This window comes from Equus asinus, chromosome 2, assembly GCF_041296235.1.
Source record: "Equus asinus isolate D_3611 breed Donkey chromosome 2, EquAss-T2T_v2, whole genome shotgun sequence".
In the NCBI taxonomy this organism is placed as follows: domain Eukaryota; kingdom Metazoa; phylum Chordata; class Mammalia; order Perissodactyla; family Equidae; genus Equus; species Equus asinus.
In genome coordinates, this window is record NC_091791.1 from 92,919,247 (window position 1) to 92,942,250 (window position 23,004).

The following is a 23,004-nucleotide window of genomic DNA, read 5'->3' on the forward strand; positions in this document are numbered from 1 at the left end:
GATTTTGTATGCTAAGGGGTCATGACAAGCAAAACAACTTGAGATTAAATCAAGCACAAGAGAAAATGATGCAATCAAGACATGCGATAAACACAAGATGTATGAGGCTATTGCTGGCGTAACACAGCATACTGTTTTACAGTAAACTTTTTTCTTATAAATAGAAAGAATCACTCTAAAATAATGATAAATAGTATACTAAATACATAAACATGTAACAGTCATTTATTATCATTATCAAGAATTGTATAGTTTACATAATTATATGCGCCATACTTTTATATGATTGGCAGCACCCTAGGTTTGTTTACACAAGCATCACCACAAATATCTGCGTAATGCATTGTGCTATGACATTACAACAGCCACGATGTCACTAGGTGATAGTAATTTTTCAGTTCCACTATAATCGTATGGGACCACCGTTGTATATGTTGTCCATTGTTGACCAAAACATCATATGCGGTGCATGACTGTATTTACTGTGGAAATCTGGTCAAATGCCTGGAGGTAAATCTCACAATATTGTGGGGACCCCACTATAAATGGGTCCTCCTGGACTTTTTAACTCTCAGAGATGTCTACACCGAGCCTGCAGCAGTTTGTCAATTACAGTGCAGGTTTTTCTACCCGGGCACTGATTCCCACAGCAGTTTCTGCTAATGAGCCTGTGCTCCAGTAGGTCATGACTCCCTGTCTTCACCTGCCTGTCTTTCCAGTTTTGGGGGCAGCAGTTTGCCCCGTGTCCTCAACTCTCTTATGGATCCTGGAAGAGTATTGAACTTTTCAACCTACTTAGCTTTTTACTTGTTAGATTGGAGTGTTGGCTTCCAAGCTCCTTACCTGCAGAATTGGAAATATTCTCAAATGTAGAAGACATTAAAGTTTTCCAGGGTTTAGAGACAGGAGGATTGGAACAGGTGAGTGCAGTCATGAAAGGGCAACACAGCAGATCCTTGCGCTGATAGAACTGTTCACGATAATGATGGTAGATGCGTGACCCTACACACGTGATTCAGTTGTATAGAATAAATACGCACAAACACAAAATGTAGTTCATTCTTGAGCAAGAGATCCATGTGAGATAAATTGATAGTTGGCAATATGACTTCTAATTATCATATTGCCGCTCCAGGATTCTGAAATTCACTGTCTCAATGTCTACTCCAAAAAGTAAAAAGTAACTTTGTATTAAGTTATAGCAAGAGCCAAAAGTTGAATTTGTGCATCTAAGATTTTAGCGTAAGTATCGGAAATGTGTCTAACTGATTTAGGGATATAGAATTTTTCAATTTATAAAAAATACCTCATCAATGACCAGCTTACATTCAGAATTGCTGTTGGTATATTTATGCTATTTTAAATACAATATCCTGAAATTGTCAGAAATCTGTTATTCTTTATACCCTCCCTTACATTCTATTTTGTACAAATAATTTTAATTATTTTTAATAAGCTTTTATATAACTTGGAGGAATAAATATAATTTAAATAGGGAAAAAATTTACCTGACGTAAAGAGAAGCAAGTAAATGAATGTGATCCATAATGAGAAAACAAACTATTAATTAAAATAGACTCAGAACTGACTGAAATGTTAAAATTAGAAGACAAAGGCATTAAAACAACTTTTATAACCATATGCCATATTTTCAAGGAATTAAGTAATGACAGGAAATAAAACAAACTGAAATAGAACTTGTAGAAATAACTACAACGGCTGAGATGAAAAGTACAGTGGACGAGATTAAAAGCAGAAGCAAGAGCAATGGGGGAAAATGGCAATAGAAACTGTCTAGAATGAAAAATGAGGAAAAAAATTTAAATGAACAGAGTATCAGTTAATGGAAACAATTTTAAATGTCCTAATACATAATATGTGTTACAGGAATCCCTGGAGAAGAGAGAGAGGGAGTAAAGAAAAAAAATTTTGATAAATAATGACCAAAAACATTTCAAACTAATGTTAATGTTTTATAGCTACATTGTCAGTATTTATAACATTCCATTCTGTTTTGTAAACAAGATTTCCACATTTTATTAATTCGGTAGCTAAATACATTAATGCTTTCTACTTGCCTTTTTTCCATTGTTTCTCCCTTTTTTCTTTGTCAAGTAAAATACATCCTCTGGTGATTTCTTTAAAAAGGGCTAAAAGTAATAATATTTTCAGAGTTTCTGTACATTCCCAAAATGTTGTCTGCTTCCTTTATGTTTGAATGATTGTGTATACAATTCTTGAGTCAGACTCTCCTTTTCCTTGAGAATTTTTAAGTTTTCAATTGTCTTCTAGCATTAAATATGGCTGTGGAGAAGTCTGAGGCCAATCTTATTTTCTGTTTTTAAGTGACCTAATCTTTATCAAGCTGCCCCAAGCTGAATTAAATAAGACATTTTTTTGTGTTGCCCACCTGTGTCAGGTTTTCCTAGGACACAAAATAAATTTTAGTCTCTGTATTAAGACCTTGTATGTTTCTGGAAAGTTTTCTTGAATAATATCTTTAAAGATAGATTCTCTTCTACATTTTTTTCTTTAGTTACCCAGTTTATGCAATTTTTGTATCTCCCTTGCCTTTTATTGTCTCATAATCCTTTTAGGAACACTTATTTATATCTATTTCCTTTTGCTTCTTATTTATGTATTTATTTATTTATTGTGTGGAAGATTGGCCCTGAGCTAACATCTGTTGCAAATCTTCCTCTTTTTGCTTGAGGAATATTGTTGCTGAGCTAAAATGTGTGCCAATCTTCCTCTATTTTATGTGGGATGCCACCACAGCGTGGTTTGATGAGTGATGTGTAGGTCTGCACCCGGGATCTGAACCTGTGCAAGCCCAGGCCAGCGAATGCCCAAACTTAACCACTATGCCACCAGGCGGACCTCTTGCTTGTCTTTTTAAATCCTTCTTTTATGACCCTTATAGAAGATATGGCAACATGTCTTCTGTTATCATGAACAATTTTGTCTTCATTTCTGTGATTTTTATCGTCTCTCCTTTCTTTTCTCAGCTCTTCTATTCGCATTTTGTCATATTCTAATCTTATCGTCTTGTCCCCAGTTCATGTATCTTTGCTTACATCATCTTGTTTTTATTGATTGTTTCATTACATTTTTGAATTCACAGTGAAATATTTGTTCAAGACTTCCTATGTTGTTACTGTTACTTTTTAATGGTGAATATGCTTCCTGTGCCCTTGGGTTTATTTATTGCTCATTTCTCATTTTATCTTTGAGCCTGGGACTTTCCCTTTTTGACTAAATGTTTCTGAAGTAATTTGTTTCCTAAAACTGTTATTTTCAGGAAGTTCCTTGAAGGAGAGGCCAGGCCTAAGTGTCATGGTAAAGGAGTGTTCCTTAAGAATGAAGATATCACATGTGGCTGCTTTTGGCATTTGTATCTTGCTGGGAAGTTGAAGGACTGATCGTGGACTATACTCTTTCTCCTTTCTCCATTTCTCTTGACACCCAATCCATAAAGGTCAATATTTTGAAAGATAGCATTGAGTTGCTATTTCTCATTAAACTTGTTGTTTTTGCATGATTTCCCATTAGACAATAAAGAAAAGCCTATTTATTACATGTCCAACTTAGACATGTCCAACATGTGAAATTAGAAGTTCTCAAAAATAATTCACAAGTCTGGGAAAAATGATCCTGTATTCCTGATAATTCCCCTAGACTCCAAGTTTTCCAATGTAAGAGCCAAGATTTTGATACTGTAGTATTCTGGATTTTCTAACTATCCTGCCTAAGATAAGAGAAGGAGAGAAATGGGCCTTTAGCTTGTGGGCAAAAGCAAGTGCGATATCAGGTAAACATATCTGTTTATACTTTAACATGATTTCTGCATGTGATCTGCAATTGCTTCTCCAAGAGGTGATGAGCAAGAGGGTTGACAGGAACCTATCTATGTAGGCCTGATCTAAGGCAGAAAGAGCATCAGATTGCCTGTGCCATCTAAGCATTCATTGACATCACAAGAACAAAAAAACAGAGAATTAAAATTTGTAGTAAAAGCTTCAAGGAAATAATGCATTTTTCTTTATCTTCTGTTGACTTATCTTCTCAAGTTTTCTTTTGGCTGAGGTCCAAAGCCACTTCTGTGACTATAGAGGTCACCAAGGAAAGGCATAGCCAAATGTGTCATACTAGGCCATCAGAATGGAAGGCTTTGCCGGTGCATACGTCTGTAGGTGTGAGTAGGCTGATCCTTTGCAACAGGCCCTGAGAAATACTGTGATCGACTCTAAGGAATGTGATGATTGATAGGATGTACGTGAAGGGGGAAAATTTGAGAATGATGCCTAGATGTCTTGTTTGGCCATCTCAGTGGATAGTTATATCTTCACCAAAATAAAAAGTACAGAACTGGCAGCAGGGCTGAGAGTGCAAAATAATGAGTACAGCCATGGACAAGTTAAGTTTCAGGTGTCTGAAGGATATCAAGGTGATGTCCGGTAGGCAGTTGAATACATGGTCTAATGCTCAAGAGGGAGATATGGGCCGGAACAAAGATTTGGAAGTCATCAACATCATGTCAAAGGCTTGTCAAGTGGGAACTCAAGTGAAAGTCCCAAGATTCATTTTATAGCCAACAGACCAAATCAAATACCAGGAAATTCTTTGTGCAAATGGTACATTGCTCTCTGAGGAATGGCTTGCCTGCAGCAGAAAACTTGAGGATTTCAAAACTCATTGCAGGCCCCCCCCCATGAAGTCCAGCTTTTGTTGAGAGGTAATACTGTCTCTGTCCCTGGGCCATAAAATGTCTAACCAGGTAAAGTCATAATGGAGACAATAAAAAGAAAATAGTATACAAGATTTTAACTTAATAAAACCAGCTTAGGTATTTCATCCGGGACTCTGTAATTATTGACATAACTTTTAAGGAAAGGGAGTTGTGAGAAAAAGTGGGAAGAGAAAGACTGTTTAAATTTGTATTTGTGTGCGTGTGTGTTTATTGTGGTAAAATACAAATAAGATAAAATTTGCCATTTTAACCATTTTGACATGTAGATTCAGTGGCATTAATTATATTCACAATGGGCAACCAACCACACTATGGGAAGTAAGTGCTAAATGGGCACTGGGTTTCCACTGGGCATGAAAACCAGTTCTGGAACTAGACAACTGTGTGTGTTTTAGGCAAAGGTTTGTCTTGAAAAAGAGCAAGGTAACAGGGAAGTGGAGAGGCTTGAGAGCTGAGTCTGCCCTTCCAGAAGTGGGATCTGGCCCCTGTGTGTAAGACATCTCTCAAGGCTTAATTTCATGCTCTGTAAAATGAGAGAGAGCCTCAAAAGTATAGGATTGCAGTGATTATAAAATCAAATTGCACGTATGTGAGACTTATCACAAAATGGGCATTTAATACATGCCAGTTTATTTCAACTACAGGCCTCTACACTTGAAGCCTAAAGTGGAGTTGGTGTGTGTTGGACAGGAACTGTCCAGCAGCTGTCCCCTGGCAGTGACCTCCCCATGGTTACTGGGCATCTCACTAGAGAAGTGAAAACAGTGGAATGACAACAAGCAGTCAAATGAATGGCAAAGATTACTGTGCTTTAAGGGCGTAGAAGCAAGTTCATTTGTAACACAGAATATTATGTAAATAGGTTTTGAAATGTAACGAAGAGATTTAGGAAACTGTAAAGGACATCCACAGCATTCAGGAAGAAGTTGCTGAAGAGGTGTATGATTTAATCTTAAGAGATGATGAGACCATAGTTGAAAAGTCAGAAGCAGTATTAGGCACCTATTGAGGAATTAGCAGAGAGATGAGAGACAGGGGGCTTGGGATGCAGCAAATGGGAGAGGGAGGGAGGAGGGAGAAGGATGTAGTCCAATTTGGTCAGGCACCATGCCTTCTTTTTCTAGGGAAAGCTGCAAAGTCGTGATATCCAAAAGCCAATCAAACAAGAGGCTAGTCAGGAGGGTGGCCTGACTCTCCATTTTCCTGGAGACACAGCTTTAAGAAAGAAGGGGTCCTCAAAGCTCGGGGTGAGGTGACTGTGCATCTCCAAGAGATGAAGGGTAGAATGTCACCTATTGATCACACTGTTATTATAACTCTGTTCCTCAGCGCTTGCAACTAAAGGAGTAGATTTTAATTTGTCAGAAAATCAAATTTTGGTTTCATTGTTTATTCACTTGCTTATGCATTTATTTGTTTAATCAACAAATAAAATTTGAAAATCTACTATAGGCAAAGTCAGAGATGCTCCAAAATTTTTTGTTAGATGTTTTGTGAAAGGAAAAATAGGAAGGAGGAAAGACAAAATTTTAGTGTGAAAGTAAGGGCCCGACAGAAATGTCAGGAATGGAGGAAGTTCAAGAATTTGAATCTGCTTTCAGATGTACCTGAATGCGAAGTCAGTACGCTCACATGAGCTTCCCCCGGGGTACCATTCTCACACAGGTGGAACTCACTTCAAAATAAGGATCAATTATAAAGCTTGGTTATAAATTCCTTGAAACTTAAATCATATTGCCTCAAAAACACAATGCCATGCATGGTAGAAACTTCCAATGTTTTCCCCATAAATACCTCATTAATCCCTAACGTGGCAGGGAATAAAACTACCAGTGTTAATAGAAGTGTGCAATTAATCTTCCTGCCATGTCCCTAGAGCTCCGGTTTAGAAATGCTGCCTTAATTGGATTATGGTCAAGTTGCACTTAACTGTGGAAATTCAACTAAACAGCACTAGGGAAAAAGTTAGAGGCGGGCAGAAATAAAGAGAAACATTTTAAATGGCAGTCATTGGTCCCATCTGACATTTCCTCCAAAGAGATTATGTCCAAGAGTGAACATGAGACGGTGGCATGAGACTGGTGGCTTCAGTAGGTCTCATACGCATGTACCCACTTTTCATAATGTGAGTGTCTCCCGCTGAAAGTGATTCCTGAGTTAAAGATACACAGGGGGCTTATGAGTCGGGAGTGTAGGAAGAGTTTTCCTATGTATGGAAGCCAGAGCCACTGTTCCATCTCTAGATGCTGCTTTCCTCTTTAAGATTTATCTCTTGGAAACTGTTGGCTTCCTATCTAATTATTACAATGGATTTTTCCAATGAGAACGTCACTCTGCTTCTCCCTGAAGACTCTCACTTCTCTCTTTAGTGACCCAAATTTTCTGACTCCCATCTCTGTGTTCTTAGTACAACTAGAACTCTATGGCAACTCTCTGAATGGTCCTGCCGTGTTCTTCCCCTCTCATTGAGAGCAGCCAGGGGCAGTATTGTCCAATTCTTTTCCTCTGTGCTTTCTTTGAATATATATACCCAAATGTTATTATCTCAATGCTAGAGGTTTGATATTACCACTGTATCTACACTGTGGTTTAATAGATCTACAAGCATTAGATGAAGTTTATGACTCATAATAAGTAGCATCCTTTCTCAGTGGTAAGGTCCACTTTTAAAGGCCACTGTATCAAAAGCAGACTCCAGCTTCATCACTCAATCCTTTTTCCCATAAGGGCAGCAAAAGTCAAGGTCTTTGTTTTTGATAATATGCAGTAGGAAAATCTTTGACCTCTGGGGGAAGGAAAACAGTGCCCACCAGTAGGCCTGGCACATAGTATGAGGTCAGTAGATATTGTGCGGCAGTACCATTGGCCAGGTTGAATTGGGAAACCCCGAGTGTAAAGAGGCCAACACATTTCGTGATGTAAAATACTGTATTTATTTGAATCTAAGTTACTATTATAGTGTCATTATTTTACGAACTACAAAGGAAGAAAAAGTATAGTCAACTTTTGACAATATTTTCTTACATAGAAATTTTATTTTAGATGTATTTTAGATATAGAGTTTTAATACATATGTTGCTGCTCTATTCTATAACTTTGGAAATATACAATATCTTCTGTTTCACTTCTTGATCATAGTGTATTATTTTTGAGAACTTTTTTTGTTGTTATATACTTTTTATTTTTTATTGCAGTAACATTGGATTGTAGCATTATATACTTTCAGAAGTACATTGTAATATATTTCGAATTCTGTATAGATTACATCATGTACACCACCCAAAAACTAATTATAGCCTATCACTACACGTGTGAGCCCAATCACCCCTTTTGCCCTCCTCCCTCCCCCCTTTCGCTATGGTAACCACCAATCCAGTCTCTGTTGCTACATGTTTGTCATTGTTTTTATCTTCTACTTATGAGTGAGATCATACGGTATTTGTCTTTCTCCCTCTGACTTATTTCACTTAGGATAATACCCTCAAGGTCCATCCGTGTTGTCACAAATGGCCGGATTTCATCATTTCTTATGGCTGAATAGTATTCCATTGTGCATAAATACCACATCTTCTTTATCCCTTTGTCCCTTGATGGGCACCTAGGTTGCTTCCATGTCTTGGCTAATGTCAGTAATGCTGCCGTGAACATAGGGGTGCATGTATCTTTATACATTTGTGTTTTCAAGTTCTTTGGATAAATACCCAGCAGTGGACATTTTTAATGGCAACTCAACTCAACACATCTAGTACTAGCAATGCAAATAATGCACAAATCCATGAGACCATGGACAGCTATGACAAAGCTTTCCCAAATCAGGCCATAACGACCTGCAACAGAAGTGGCTGCGGCCGGCAGCCTGGCTGATGCATATTGAAATAGTCCATCGACCCTAAGGGATATCAGATTTCAGGAATTTGTACTACGTGAAAAAAAATACAACTAAAATTTTTGAAATAGCATAAACAAGCTCTCTGCTTTTATCGCAATGAATTTCATAAACTTAAGGGTAGCTCTACTCCAATCAAATGAAGTGCAGATATGTGGGACAAGAGTTAATTCTGAGGAAATTGATTCTAGCATGTTGAAGTTTGTTACCATGACAGGAAAATCATTGCTGCATGGGGTTTGCTGTCTGTCCCTGGTAACAGATACCAAGCTTGCCGTTAAAGCAAGAACACAGCGATGGAGGGAAATCGTGAGCACGCAGAGGACAAGCTGCTTTCTACTAACAGTGATGGCTAACACCTGCGTCTATAGAGCGCATCATGCACTCCAAGTTTTGTCATACATTATTTCTACTAAACTTCAAGGCAATTTTATGAGTTAAGGACTATTGTTAGCACATTTTGTAAATGAAGAATTGAATTGCAGAAAGGCTAAATAACTCACCTGATATCCCATAGCTAGTAAATAGAGGGACAGAATTCAAAATTAAGCAGTCTGTCTGCAAAGCTCAAGCATTTCCTGCTCTGCTCTGCCGTCTCCTGGCAAGTCAGCTTGGACCCGTAGCCTTCCTCTTTATGTGCCAGGTGTTCATAAATTAGGCATTTGTGAGCTGGGAAATCGCTCTGAAACTTTGGCTTTCTATCAGAAGCAATCATGATTCACTCCTGGCTTCACTGTGGGACCAATTGACACAGGTGCACTTGGTATCAGGATGTTTGAGAGTGAGTGGTTGCAAAGCACTTGTTTGTTTTTCTTTATATATTTTTCCTAGAAGTTTTTAGTTTACAGGGTTATAAAATTATTTTTCAGTTACAAAATTAATAGTGTGCACTGTTAAAATTTTAGTCAATAAATATAAAAGCAAAAGAGTTTCCTTCTTCCGTTCCCAACTACTCCAAGGGTAAATCACAGTTCACACTTTGCTGTGTATCTTCTATGATGATTTTTATATTTATATAGACACAAGTTTTAAGTCTTATAAAAATTACATCAAAGTATTTATATTGTTATAAAACCTGCCTTTTTACTCACCAATGTATCATCAAAATAGAAACTCAATTCGATCTGTTTCAGCTTAAAAGAGGAAATTATTGGCTCATGTATTCCAAGGAAGAAGTGAACGATTAAACTGTAGGAGCAGAAGGGTGGAGTTGGGCCTCAGCATCTCCTGGAACCAAAAACTTGAACACACTTCTCTACTGTCAGAGTTTTACAAATTGTCTGCTTAGTTGTTTCTCTCATTGCAAAGCAAATTCTCTCTACAGGACAGGAAATGTTGCTGCCAGCATTCCCCAGGTGGGGCATTGGAGGCACACAGTCTCTCTTGCTCAGTTCCACTTGAAAAAAAATATCTATGGCATGACTCAAATCGATTCAACTTGGCTTAGGTCTCCATCTCTGGATCAATCAACTGTATGCAAGAGACTGGGAATTATGACTGTCACATCTTTGTTCATGTACCCAAGCCTGGAACATTCAACAGTGGCCCATGGGACAGGATCATTGCAAATATGCCAATTTCCATCTTGAACCAAATACTTGGGGACAGGAACTGGGTGTAGTTTCCAGAAGTATTGATGGTCTTTCCATATCCCTAAAAAAATATCTCAAGGGCAAAGTTTATCTGGACGGGCAAAATGATAGGAGCCCATTGAACAAAGTATGAATGTTGCGTAGATAACTTGTCATCTCTTTATGGATGTGCATTCATCTTAGCTCTTATTTTTCATCATTACACATATTTCCCATTATTATAAATAATGCTACTATGATTATCTTTGCACACGTATCTTTGTGTCCATATAAACATGTCTGTAGAACAGACTTGTAGAAATGGACCCACAAATTATAAGTATATACATGTTTTAATTTTATAGATATTGTAAAATTCCCACTTAAAAAATATTTGTACCAGTTTACACTACCATCAACGGTGAATGATTTTGCCCCTTTCAAATCCCCCAGAAAATATTAGATACCATTAACTGGAAGGAAATTAAACTCTTTCAGAAGTGGATTATAAATTCATCACCTCAAGATAATTGAAATTTCTAAACTCTGTTTTCACATTACTTCAAGTTATGTGGCTTTGAGAGTGAATTGGCACTGAATAGGTATTAAACTTCAGAAATTCGGAGATCTTTTTCACCAACAGAGGAAGAACAATTTGATGTCAAAAGTGTGTAGAGAGATGACTTGGGTTCTTTCTTAGGAAACAGAAAACTCTATGAAAGATCTCTTGAAATCTGGCGTCATTGATGGCCAAGTCCAACATTCATTCGTTGCCTCTTTCTCAATCCAACGGCAACTGTCAGTCTTCTACATCAGGAATCATTGCGTGCAGTGAGGACAGCGAAAGTGGAAGTAAAAGGTGTACCCAAGAGAGCCTCATACAGACGGGGGATATATTTGTGTATTCATTTTTGTAGATGACTCAATTATGTTCTGAACACACATACTATATTTCTCTCAAAATATTTTGTACAATGACGCACCTGGAGATCTTGTAAAAATGCAAATTCCAATTCAGCTGTTTAGGGATAAAGAGTTTACCTTGCTAACAAGCACCCAGGTGTGCTGAGGCTGATGGTCTGTGAACACATGGTAGTGAGAAACTGGCTTACTGGTACAAAAAAGAGAGAGAAGTCATCTGAGATTTAAGCATCATTATGTTAATTTTAGAGATGAGGATATCAGTTCACAGACAAGTTATTGGCCTAAGGTCACATGGATCTTAAATTTTGAAGCCATGATTGAACCCCAGGTCAGCTTGAGTAAACAATCCAGTTTTTTCTTAGCCGCAAGTGAACACTCAAGTGTTCAAGTCTCAGAGTCTGAGAGTTTGAAATTAAAAAGGCAACTTAAGGAGAATCTCACATACTTACTATCAAAGACTTCATGACCTAGTTGAGGAAACACAAAACATTATATACAATGTGATATGTTCTGTAATACAGGGATATGTAAGAGAGAGTTGCGATTTATAGGAATTTTATTTTTCTTATAAAGTTACTGTTTATATTGGATGCAAACTAGAAAATATGTAAATGAAAAAATAAAAATAAATTACCAATCATCTCAACATCCAGAGATTATAATCAATAATACGTATATGTTTTGTATATCATTATATTTTACAGGCATTTTTTCTATAAATACATAGATTTATGTCAAAATATCTCAGAAATAGTTTCTGGGACAAGACCAACAGGTAGTGTCTGACATCAGTTTAACCCTTCCGGAAACCCAAGGCTGGCTGTTTCACCTACAAGTCACAGTCAGCATCTGCCAACCTTCTCTGCATAGAGAATTTTTTCTAATGTTCATGTGGTTGGCTGTCTCCCCTATGGTATTAAATAATCCTTACAAGACAATCAAGTATATTAATTATATTGTGTTTTGTATTTCTTTATTATATTATCTTATACTCTTCTTCCTCACCTCTTACCCCAAGAATAACAGCAATCATTAAATTGTTTATAAATGTAATTTAGAATGAAATAAATGGCACCAGAAGGGATGGACTTCAAGGCTTCTCTTCTTCTTTCTCATCAATTCAAAAGTTATGTGTTATTTTGTTGTTCAAGCTCCAAGTTGTCCAAGAACGTTCCCATATATAGAGACTTATTTTTGTCTATAAGTAGCCCTTGTTCAGCTCTTCATGGTAACAGGAAGAAAACCAATATGCTTTATTTTCTGAAATTTATTTCCAGGTCCTTATTTACTTATTTTATCACCAAACATGTTTTAAAACTCTTTATGTGCCAGGTCTTGCATTAGAAGTGGAAATGTAGAAATACATATAAAATAGCCTTCCTTCCAACAAGCTCATAAGCTGGTTGGAAAGACCAAAATGGGAAAAAGTCAAGAGGACATGGTGGTCCTACAGCAGAGACATGGACAAGTCTTGGTGGGGCCACAGAAAAGTAGCTGTCCCCCAGAGTTTGGAAAGAGCCTGCCAGTGCATTCTTTTCAAAACATATGTGATCATGGCATGAACTTCCTTAAAATCTTTTAATGTTCTTAAGATAAATTAGTTTACCTGGCCTTCCCAGATCTCACCAACTCAATTCACTTCCCCTACTTTGCTTTCTGTGTTCTATCCGTATTGATCTTCATTCAGTGCACTCACAATTCATTGCTTTTGCACTGTGCGTTACCATTGCCTCAAAAACTTGTATGCCTCACAAACTTCACTTACTATATCTATCTCAAATATCTATCTATCTAATATTTACATTAGTGCCACTTCCCCAAGGAGAATATCTTCAATCTATCCAAATAAGTTAATTCACCTTCTTTTAGTAGTATCCTCTGCATGAGTAGATTAATTATTTGTTCAAAATTTGTGTTTATCACAAGGTCACAAGTTCTTTGATGAGAAGATGGTCCTTTTCATTCACCACGGTATATCTAGTGTCAATCATGGTGCCTGGGACACAGCAGGATCTTGATGTATAGTTGAAATTTTTTTAAGTCATGAAGAAATTAACTTGGTAATGATAAATGAATAGGAGCAAAAAAGGCAACTAGAATGAGTAAGACATTCTGGGGGAAAAGGGGATAGAATGTGCAATGTCTTAAAAAATGAAAAGTATAGTATGTTCTAGACACTGTATGTAATTTGTTATGTTTTGAACATAGAGTGTGAAAGTAGAACAAGGGGAATAAAGGGATGGAGTAGGGTTTATCATAAACATTCTTGAATGATACAGCAGAATTTTCAATTTACTCTATTGGCGGAGTTGGACTACGGAAGGATTGTAAAGAGACAGGGTGTGAAGTCATTTGGGTTTGTAAAATAATACCATTGTCAAAATGTGAAGATGCTAGAAGATGGAAAAAGAAATTAGGAGGCTGGTGCAATTATCTGCATAGTGGAAGTGGACCGTGAGATACCTGTGTATCCATGGAGACAGAGTGAAGCAATATAAACAATGCTAAGGAATAGTAAGACTCTCTGGTTTCTGATTTGAATAATCCACAGCCTGATTCCTCTAAAAAGATAGAAAAGAGATTTTCACTCCAAACATAATAGCATGGGTATTTTCTCTAGTGTGGAAAAATATATCCTTATATCTTTAACTTTTATGAGAAAACTGATGTCAGATGACATTATGTTAAAATAAACTTTCAGGGCCAGCCCCATGGCCGAGTGGTTAAGTTCGCATGTTCCACTTCGATGGCCCAGGGTTTTGCTGGTTCAGATCATGGGCGCGGACATGGCACTGCTTGTCAGGCCACGTTGAGGGGCGTCCCACATGCCACAACTAGAAGGACCCACAACTAATATATACAACTATATACTGGGGGGATTTGGGGAGAAAAAAAAAAGAAGATTGGGAACAGTTGTTAGCTCAGGTGCCAATCTTTAACAAGTAAATAAATAAAAATAAAATAAACTTTCAGCTTTGACTTCCTACATAACAGTGTGAGTCACTCTGCTGACCCACTCACCAGGGAAACTGGTAAAAAATATTCTTTTTAAAAAAACAACCGTTTAAAGCCTCTGGATATGGTCCCAAGGACAAACAGCAAATTAAAAGACATATATTCAAGAACGTTTATGAAAATTCAGTGAGAAAGGGGAGAATCTGTGGTATCTGAAATAAGGCCACTGCCTCTCTTCTTCCTCCCAGGTCAGTGAAGCAGAGAGTCCACACTAGACTGTCATAGCCAAGAACACAGGACTTTCTCTCCCCTAAGCTACCAGACTTTCTTCCAAGAGGAACAGGACATGACTGTTTTGTATCTTGCCTACAGGTACCTGTTGCTGAGGCTAAGTCCCCAGTAACTGTAGGTTAGAGGTGGTGCCTTCCTTCTTCCATCCAGCCCCTTCTTGTGGAATGGAGGCCCTACCTTAGGTGCAGCATGCTGAGACACTAGGGTTGTGATCACCCTTGACCCAGCATGTGAGGCAATGTTTCCACGACAGGAGATGCAAGTCAAGAAAACTAGGCTGCTTCCCCAACACACACCTGGATACTCACCTCCTAGAGCAGGAGTGTCAGAGAAAATTTGCCATTGTCCCCCCCCCCCCCCCATCTTCAGAGTCCTGAGTCAGAGACTTTGCATGGGAGGAAAAATGGACCCAAAAACAGATAGTTCCTAATCACTTCACAAAGAACTGACTTCTTTTGCAACGGAGTCTACAGAAGGGCATTCCCAAAAACAGTTCTTTGAAGAGAACGCAGTGTTCTTTTCATTCACCACAGTATATCCACTAGAAGTTGCGGTGAAAGGCAATTGGGAAGAGATTCAAGATACAGGCTAAATGGTGGACTGGCTGGTTTGCTTAAGAGAACTGAGAAATAATACATCTGGGAGGAGTCTTCCTGAGGTCAAGAGATGTCAAACGGTGACCTCAGAAACTGTTCTTTTGAAGGAACCATAATTTGATTGAATTCGTTTGTAGAGGAATTATGCCATAGGACATTTTTGAAAACAACAGAGGAATCAACTGGCGATTAGTGGAGTTTTAAGTATTCACCTGGTCAGAGAAAGAGGAAGAGAGCCTACCAAAACCACTGTCATTCCAGGGCAACTGTGGCTATATTCAAAGATGCACCCCCCTGAGCAGCAATATAAGAGGCTTAACACTGTAGGAGGGAGGAAAAATAAATTTCACTAAAATAGTCCATCCAGGCATAAAGAAAGAAATAAGTAAATAACAAGCTGGAGAGTAGGTGCAGGGACCATTACACAAAGTTGCTAAATGTATTACGTAAAATGTCCCATTTCCAAAAAGACATTATGAGGTATGCAAAGAAACAAGAAAGTATGAACCATAAACTGGGGAAAAAGCAGACAACAGAAACTGCCTGCAAGAATGACCAGATGTTGATTTTATCAGCAAAAGACTGATCATGTTAACAGAACTAAAGGAAACTATGATTAAAGACATAATGGAAAGGATGATAGCAATGATAATATTGCATCAAATAGAGAATATCAATAAAGAGATAAAAACTATAAAAAGAACAAGATAGAAATTTAGGAGTTGAAAAGTACAGTAATGGAAAGAAAAAACACATTAGATGCACTCCATAGTAGATATGAACTGGCAGAAGAGAGAATAAGCAAACATGAAGGTTGATTGGTACAGATTGTGCAGGCAGAAGAACAGAGAGAAAAAGAATGAAGAGTGAAGAGAGCCTCAGAGAAATGTGGGGCATCATTAAACACATAAATATGAAGCCTAGTACCTGAGGGTTAATATTCAATAAGATTGACTTTTGACCTTGTTATGAGAAGAAGTTAATCTTGTCAATTTGCTGATTTCTTGGTTAATCTGGGGAGTAACTAAAGGGTGAGAAGGATTTATCAGCTTGTTTTACAAAAGAAAGAGAATGCCTACAACATCACCAATAACTAGCCCTAGCTGCCATTGATACTCAAAAGTCAGACTTCCCAAGGGCTTATCAGGAGTGAAAGAAAAGCAATTACCCCTTTGTTTCTCCAAAACTCCTCCTACCACACTCCTTAGCTCTATAAAACCCCCTGCCTTCTTCTCTTGTTAAGGTGAATTTGAGAGAACCCATGTTCCTCCCTTCCCATCTTGGGCAATTGGAATAAACCTTTCTCTATCTCCAAGCTCCAATGTTGCAGTGTTTGGCTTACTGGGCATCAGAAGCATGGACTTGAGATTAAGAATTTCAGTATCTCATATACACATAATGGGAGTACAAGGAGTAGAAAGACAAAGGAGCAGAAAACATATTCAAAAAAACAATGGCTGATAAATTCACAATTTATTGAAAAACAATCATCTACACATCCAGGAAGCTCAACAAACTACAAGTAGGATAAGCACAAAGAAATCCACAAACAGACATAGAGTAAAATACTAAAATTTAAAGTTAAGGAGAAAAACCTTGAGAGAAGAAAGAGAAAAATGACTCATTACTTACAAAGGAACCATAATAACACTTACAGCTGACTTCTCAGCAGAAGTAATAGAGGCCAGAAGGTAGTGGGATAACATATTCAAGGTATTCAAAAAAAATTATCAGGCAAGAAAACAAAGCAAAGCTATTTCTCAAAGTTAAAGGCAAAATAAAGACTTTCTCAAATAAAAACTGAGAGAATTTGTGGTTAGCAGGCCAATCTTATAAGAAGTACTAAAGAAAGTTTTCAGGTTGAAAGCAAGTGACCCCCAGATAGTAATTTGAATCCACATGAAAATACAAGGAGCCTGGTAGAGGTAATTATGTAATTATAAAAGGCAGTATAAATGTATATCTTGTCTCCATTTTTCTCTTAACTCATTTAAAAAGCAATTGAATAAAATAATACATATGTATTGCATGGTTGGAACTATACTATGTAAAAATGTAATATATTTGCCAATAACAATATAAAGTAGGAGTGTGGAAGCAAAGCTATTTTGAGCTAAGGAAATGAATACATATGGGCTAGTAAACTTATCACAATGTGTAATTGAGTTTGTAACATTAAGAGACATAATATGCATAATAATAACACCATGAAAAGGAGAAAAAGGAATAGAGTTATATCAGAGCAATGTTTTTATGTACCACTGGAATTCAGCTAGTATACATCTGACGCTGATTCTGATAAAATTGTATAGGATAAAACTTAGATAGAACAATCATTAAAAATAAACTAAAAAGATATACTGAAAAATTATTAAAGAAATCCAAAGCCTCCACTAGAAAATATTTAATTAATGCAAAACAAAGTAGTAAAGGAGGAATAGAGGAACAGAAAAATATGATACAGAGAAAATAAAAACTAAAATGCCAGACATAGACCCACCTGTAGCGATAATAACATTAATGTCCATAATAGTTCCACAGTAAGTGGAAACTAGAATTAACATTTTCCTTGTTATTATTGTTATGATTACTTTGTTACCTGTCTCAAAGGATGCACGTGTGATCAAGTTAAGTGATGTTAGCATAGTCCTGGACCATGGCAGGCTCTCAGGCATGAGATTCTTTCTTTTCATCATGGAAGAAACAGGAGAGTCAGATGTTATATATCTCATATATTAAAACAATTTCCTAAAAATAGAATTCTAATTTTGAGCTAATGTTTTGACTTTTATATCCTTGGTGCCATTATGCAAATTGGACTCGAACAAAGAGATTTACAGTTAATCAGAACCTGAATTTGTTTTGTTTTTTTGGAGAGGGAGCAATTTTTACAAGAGTGTACTGTTAACAAGGTGTCACAATAAGTGTAATGAATGTTAGGGCCAGCATCACATTCTTAATTTAATCCTTCTGTAAGCTATTAATTACCATTCCAGGACTTTCTGTTGACTTCCTATGAAGTATTGACATATGAGAAAGATACTTAGAAAATTCAATCACAAATTTGAATCTATTTGATTAGAAACCATAAAACTTACTACAAAGCAACGGTAATCAAAACAATGTGGTACTAACACAAGGGTAAACATATAGATCAATTAAATAAAATTGAGAGTCTAGAAATAAATTCATGCATCTCTGATCAACTGATTTTTGGCAAATGTACCAAGACCATTTAATGGAAGAAAGAATAGTTATTTAAATAGAGGCTTCCATGACAGCTATATAGCCACATGCAAAAGAATGAAGGTAGACCTCTCAACTCACACCGCATACAAAAATTAACTCAAAATGTATCAAAGATTTAAATGTAAGAGCTAACACCATACAACTGTTGGAAGAAAACATAGGGGTAAGCATTCTTGACCTTGGATTTAGCAAAGTGTCCTTAATTGTGACACTAAATAACAAAAAAACAAAGAAAAAAATAAGCTAATTGGACTTCATTAAAATTAAACTCTTTTGTGTTTCTAAGAACACCATCAAAAAAAGTGAAAAGGCAAATCACGTAATGGAAAAAACTATTGATATATCATATATCTGTTAAGGGACTTGTATTCAGAATATATAAAGAACTCTTACAATTCAATAATACAAAGACAACATTAAAAAGTGGGCAAAGGATCTGAGTAGATGTTTCTCTAAGGAAGAGATAAAAATGGCCAACAAGCACATTAAAAGATTCTTGACATCATTAGTCATCACAGAAGAGCAAATCAAACTACAATGAGATACCACTTTGCACTCACTAGGATAGCTAGAATCAGAAAGTCAGATAATAACAAGTGTTGGCAAAGGTGTGGAGAAATTGGCACCCTCACAGACTGCTGGTGGGAAAATAAAATGGTGCAGCTGCTTTGGAAAACCATCTGACAGTTCCTCAAAAACATAAACATAGGTTTACTATACAACCCAGTAATTCTACTGTTAGGTATATACCCAAGAGAAATCAAAACATATGCCTACACAGAAACTAGTACTGGAATGCTTATAACAGCATTATTTATAAAAACCAAAAGGTGGAGTCAGCCCAAATGTCCCTGAATGGATGGATGAACGCAAGGTAGTATATCCATACAGTGAAATATTACTCAGCCATAAAAACCATAACGTACTGATACACACTACAACATGAGCGAAACTTGAAAACATTATGATAAGTGAAAGAAGCCAGACACAAAAGACCACATTTTATAAGATTCTTTTCATATGATATGTCCAGATCAGGTTAATTTACAGAAATAGAGAGTAGATTACTGATAGCTTAGGACCGGATGTGTGTGATGTGGTTCAGGGGTGATACCTAAAAGACCATGGGGTTTCTTTTTGAGATGATGAAATGTTCTAAAATTGCTGTGGTGATGGTTGTAAATATGCTAAAAACTGTTGAACTGTACAGTTTACATATATGATTTGTAAGGTATGTGAATTATGTCCCAATAAAGCTGTTTAAAAAAAGTGAGAAAACTGCTTGATAATACCTAGCCTTGATAACTTCAGTTCTTGCTATGACTTCAAAAGGACTCATTGAGTTGTAATTCTAAGCCCATGGCTGGGCCTCAGGAATCTACTTGCTATCTAGGTCCACACTCTTTCTAAATCAGGAAGCTGGTTTCCAATGACCTGAGAGAATTTGACCAAAATTAGCTTGTCCCCTCCTTAAAACACATCCTGTTGACATAATGAGATTTTTATCTGTTTTGTTTGTTATTAATTTTTTCTTTATTCTGTTATTTTTCTTTGTCTCTTTTTTGGTTGTTTTCTTCCTTGAGGAAGATTTGCCCTGAGATAACATCTGTGCCAACCTTCCTCTATTCTGTATGTGGGTTGCCACTGCCACAGCATGGCCACCATTGAGTGGTGCAGGTCTGCACCCAGGAACCAACCTGGGCTGCTGAGGCAGAGCACACTGAACTAAACCACCAGGCCACAGTGCCAACCCTTCTTTGTTTTTTATTCTTTTCTTTTTCCTATTTTTCTTTTCTCTATTCCTCATAATTCTTTTCTTGAGTTAGTATTTCTTTTTCTTTTTCTTTTTGTCTGGCATTGTATTTTGACTCTATTATACAATCAGTTTGTCAGGTAGACTTGGAAATGATTTTCTCTTCAGATGATTTGGATGAAGACTGTCACCAGCTTTTCTCAATTTTAAGCTTATTTTGGGACACCTTGAGTGCAAGCCCAGCAGTAGGTCCAACAGGCAGCAGACCTCGGAGCCATCTATACTGAAGAGGAGACTTACATTGGCAAAGCAAGCTCTTCATGACCATCACCAAGGATAACTTGGCAAAGGTGAAGTAGGGCCAGCACATCCTGAGTAGGAGCAGTGACAATCAGCCTCCAGAAAATATCCTGTGAAGTAGGAATCATAAGGTCACTTGACTCATCCCAACATAGTTAAATTATTTGAAGTGATCAAGACGGAACAAATGCTCTACCTCATCATGGAGTATGCTAGTGGAAGAGAGGTGTTTGATTACCCAGTGGCTCGTGGCATGTGAAAGGAAAAGAGGCTTGAGACAAATTCCACCAGAAAATATCTGCTGTGCGGTATGACCACCGGAAGTGGGTTGTATATAGAGCATTAAAGGCAGAAAACCTGCTCTTGGATACCAAAAGAAACATCAAGATTGTAGACTTTGACTTCAGCAACAAATTTACCTTTGGCAACAAACTGGATACCTTCTGCAATAGCTCTTTTGCTGCCCCAGAACTATTCCAAGGCAAAACTTATGATGGACCCATGTTGGAGATGTGGAGCCTGAAAGTCATCTTATATATGGTGGTCATTTGATCCCTGCCTTCTCAAGAGTCATAAGAATCTCAAGGAGTCATAAGCACAGGTTCTGAATGGAATATACCACATTCTCTTCTACTTGTCCATGGAGCGTGAAAACCTGCTCTAGAAATTTCTCATTCTCAATCCTGCCAAGAAAGGCACTTTTGAGCAAATTATGAAAGATCCATGGCTGAATGTCGGTCATAAAGGTGAACTAAAGCCTTAAGTGGAGCTACTCTCCGACCACAAGGACCCCAGAGGACTGAGTGGATGGTGTCAATGGGTTACACACAAGAAGAGATCAATGACTCACTGATGAGCCAGAAGTATGAGGCCATGGCCAGCTCATCTGACCAACATCAGCACTCCTTCGCCATCCCACACAGTACAGCATGGCCTCTCTGCCAACCCCAACCAGTGGGGTTTTAGTAATTGATCTGGTCCTGCCATTCCCATCTCTAATTCTTGGAATACTCAGAGTAGCAGTGCAGAAAATCAGCAGCCTTAGGAGGACCAGGAATCAGAACAGAAGACCAGCATTACAGTCAACATGCCTGCGACCTCCCTGCCTGGCCTGGAGACGATGATAACTCTTGTTCCCTCCAAACAGCAACCTCTCCACCAACACAAATTAAATCAGGAACTCCCCCCTTTTGGAGAGGGCCAGCCTCACCCATCTAGAAAGCAAAGAGCCTAACAAGGCTAGGGTCTGGGGCCTCTGCTGTTTCAATGCAGAGCCTGGCCCTGCCTGCACTAGAAACCCATAACAACCTTGGTGCAGCCCAGCCAGGCCTTTGGGAGGTACCCCACAGATGGTAATGATGAGGTGCCTCAGCAGGGCCCCCTCGGCACGTCCCTGTGCCTGGCCCCTCTGCCTACACAACGGCAGCAGTGGCAGAGCCCCAAACAGGAGATTCCTTCCATGCCAGCAGCTCTGATATGCACAACCAGGAGAATTTGCTCTTTGGGAAGACCCCAGCTTCTCCATTTGGCAACAGTCAGGGCTGCAGGGGGCTATTGGGAGCTGCTGCAGCAAGATCATATTCAAGTTTATGGACACATCTGTGTTTCAGGTTTACCATAAGGAACCAGAATGAACCTGAAAGTGAAGACCTAGCAGAGATGCTCACACTTACATGGTGGGCAACAGAGGCAATGATAAAAGAATTTTGAAAGGCTGAGTAGTGCTCACTCTGCTTTACGTGGAACATGAAGATCAGAAGTCCCATGGAGTCAATTGGGAGATCTGTAAAGCCCTTGATGCAAACAGCTGCCATGGGAGCTAAACAAAAAATATGTGTTGCTGTGCGTGCACAGCTCCCAGCCCCAAGAGGACTACCTCCAGTGGAAGACGGAGATGTGCAAGGTGCCACAGGAAACTCTCAGTGTATTCAACATCTGGCCTTCACAACATTGCCTCTAAAATCCCCATGGAATTTTAGCTTTAAAAGGCTGCCAGGAGCCACCAGGGAGACAAGAGGAGAGGTAGGCTGGCCCTATGTGCCAGGCCAGCCACTCTACCTCCACATGAAAGAAACTGCAGAGACTGGTGTGTTTCCCCGGGGGCACTTCTCCCCTCCTCTGACTTTCTCTGCCTTTTCTTCTGTTTTTGTGGGGCAGGGGAGATGGTTCTATTGAAAGAAAGACAGTCTATCCAAATAGAAAACATATGTATACTTCTGTCCCTTTCTGTCTTTGCTCTTTTTCTCTCATGTCCTGGTTTTAGCTTGTAACATCTATTAGCATTTCTTTGAGCTGACTAGAGTGAGTCATTCTTTATAATAGACTACACATTACATAGTAAATGCATTTACATCATGCAAAGGAGAAGCATACAGATATAAAAATCTCTGGGTCAGGTGGTTGAAAGTGTAATCACTTAAAATCAGGGATGGCATGAGAAGACAGGAAAGCACTGAGCTACTTCTGCAAAGGAAAATAAATTTATTTTCTCTGGAATAAATATAGGCCAATAAAGCTCATTCAAATGACCTCATGAGCATAAATGTTTTCCAGTCAAACACTATGAAGGGCTAAGATGAATACACCCAACCTGTTGCAATGAAGCTGTCCAGTGGTAAGAGCTCCTGGATTCTGTAGCTCTCAGATGGATTAAATATTTTATCTTCCAAGGAACAATAATCAGATAGGGAGAGGGAGAGCTTCGGCTCTGCTTTATATTTGATTTACTT

General features: G+C 38.1%; 1 pseudogene; it reads left to right on the plus strand.

Moving 5' to 3' along the window:
- Positions 1-577: 577 nt before the first annotated feature.
- LOC106825510 (serine/threonine-protein kinase MARK2-like) lies at positions 578-22,235 on the plus strand (annotated as a pseudogene).
- The last annotated feature ends 769 nt before the right edge of the window (positions 22,236-23,004 follow it).